We start from the raw sequence: 2,742 nt of genomic DNA, 5'->3' as shown, positions 1-2,742 counted from the left end.
TATGTTGGCAGGCTGGTTCTTTACCACTAGCACCACCTGGGAAGCCCAGAAAGCATATGCAAGGGAAATTTTTTTAATAAGAATACAGAAACCACAGAGATCCCCTTGATTAGAGAAGTTATCCAGTATTTTGTGTCTTGACTGCTTCTATTTGACCACATGCGTGAATACTCTCAGGCTCTCTCTCTCACATGTGCATGCACACACACACACACACACACACACACACACACACATTTTCACAAATGAGGGTTCTGCCATGCATACAATTTTTCATAATCAGGATATAGAATCACATATTGAGTAATGAACTTGTGGCTTTAATCCAACAAGCTGTCCCCAAAAGGAAGCTGTCAGTGTTCCACAGAATACCAGAATCACATGGAGAAAGAAGAAACAGCAATGCAGGGTTTTCAGCCAAGTCTCTGTGCTAAGAATGACACAATGGGGCCAGTCAGAAATCACTGGAATCTGAGGATTCGACCAGGATTATGATGATAGTGTTCTGATGTTCAGGACTGTATCGTCATTTGGAGGGAGACTGTCCTCATTTGTGGGAAATATACATTCAAGTGTCCAGTCATGGGATCTGTCATGTCAGCAGCTATGTTTCAGATGATACAGGAAACAAAGGGTTCTGTACAGTTTTGTAACTTTAATCTGGGAGTGATTTAAAGTAGAAAGTGACATTAAGAGGAAAAAAAAATAAAGAAAAACAAAGGTAAAATGGAAACAGCTTATGTTGAGCCCAGTCCAACTGCCTGGATCTAAATGCAACCTGTTAAATATTTGGGGACAGCTAAGCTCACATGTGTCCCCTAATCATCCCTTCCGCAGTCTGGGCCTCCTCCGAGTTACCCCAAATTGGTGGACTCTCCTTTCCCTGCCCTCACAACCCTATGCCTTCCTTTCTTCCCTTGGTCTCCTCTCACAGACTCTCTCCCTCAATGTTTTATTATGAACAGTTTCAAACATCCAACGAAGTTCTAAGATTCATTCACTAAACTCTTATATGCTCATCACCTAAGTTCTGTAACTTAGGTGTATCACATACTTCTTTCTCTATCCACCCCTCTCTGTCCATTCTCCTAAGTGTCTTATTTTTATGATGAAATTCGTATCTGCAACTCTTAATACATTGGCATTATGTCAGTAACTCGAGCTCAATATTTCTTTACAGTTTATTTCAATGTTAAGATTTCCAAAGAAGGAAGTGCACAATCTTAAGGGGACCATTCAAAGAGCTTTTTGTTGTTTTGTTTTTCTTTTTAATGCATACAGTTGGGAAATCCAAACCCTCTATCTAGATCATGGAAATTAGCTTGCTCCAAAACATTCCCTCATGCCCCTTCCTCAGTTATCCTAATCTCTGATGTGACTCCAAGAGGGAGTAGCCTTCATCATATGGAGGAAGGGCCCTTCTACCCTGATAAAATGAGGCTTTTTTCAGACAGTAAAGAATCTGCCTGCAACAGAGGAAACCCAGGTTCAATCCCTGTGTCAGGAAGATCCCTTGGAGAAGGAAATGGCAATCCACTCCAGTATTCTTGCCTAGAGAATTCCATGGACAGAGGAGCCTGGCAGGCTACAGTTCATCGGGTCGCAAACTGTTGGTACACGATTGAGCAACTTTCGCCTTCTCAGTACAGAGTGTAAAGTGTCAGTTCAAATTATTTTTCTGCATCTGTTAAGCTGTTTAGTTTTTCTATATAGTTTTTCTCCGTTACACTGGTTTGTGTGTCTGTTTTAACTTTTTAATTAGAGGATAGTTACTTTATTGTGATGTTTTCTGCCATAGATTTTAAAGATCTATTTATTTGTTTTGGCTGTGCTAGGTCTTTGTTGCTGCATGCAGGCTTTCTCTAGTTGTGGCAAGTGGAGGATACTCTTGATTTTCATGGGTAGGCTTCTCGTTGCAGTTGTTTCTCTTGTTGTGGAGCATAGACTCCAGGTGCACAGGCAACAGAAGTTGCAGCCTGGTGGCTCAGTAGTTGTAGCACATGGGCTCAGTTGCTCCCAGGCCTGTGGGATCCTCCCAGACCAGGGAATGAATGGGTATCTCTCACAGTGCAAAAGCTTCTTAACCACTGGACCACCAGGGAAGCCTCCACACTGTTAATACAGTGAAAAACACTGATTTTCAGATGTTAATCCAACACTTATTCCTGAGATTAATCCCATTTGGTCATGGTATGTTTTCTTCTTTAAATCTTCCTGAATTTAGTTTACTATTTGCTTTGTAAAGGAATTTTGCCTCTGTTTTTAGGAAGGGTATTTAAACGTATTTTTTCTTCTTTTCAAATGTTTCCGTTAGGTTTAGGTATTAGGGTTATGTTGGCCTTAGAAGAACTAGTGAAGAACTCCTGTTGTCTGAAAGAATTTGTGTAAAGGTTTTTGTTAGTCCTTTTATTGTCTGTATTTTTGTGGCCTCCCCTGTGACCTACCCTGGGGTCTCCTGGTTATCCACTCCCAGTCTCAGCAATCTCACGGATCCTTGAAACAATCTACTGGAATGGAAGAATCAAAACCATGGCACTATGGTGCCCCATTTTTACTTCTTAGACTGGCAAAGTGTTAAAGTTCAGTGTGCAAGGGTGCAGGGAAATAGGGCACCCTTGTGGACTCCTGGTGTGAGTTAAAATGGTCCAGTCTTCTTTGGGAGAACAGTTTGTCATTATCTAGACAAAAGTGTAAAATCATCTAACCCACTGACCCAGCAATTCCACTTCTAAGGAGTTACCC

The sequence above is a fragment of the Ovis aries genome, chromosome 2 (assembly GCF_016772045.2).
Source record: "Ovis aries strain OAR_USU_Benz2616 breed Rambouillet chromosome 2, ARS-UI_Ramb_v3.0, whole genome shotgun sequence".
NCBI lineage: Eukaryota > Metazoa > Chordata > Mammalia > Artiodactyla > Bovidae > Ovis > Ovis aries.
The sequence above is the reverse complement of the archived record's forward strand: the minus strand, read 5'-3'. Positions refer to the sequence as shown.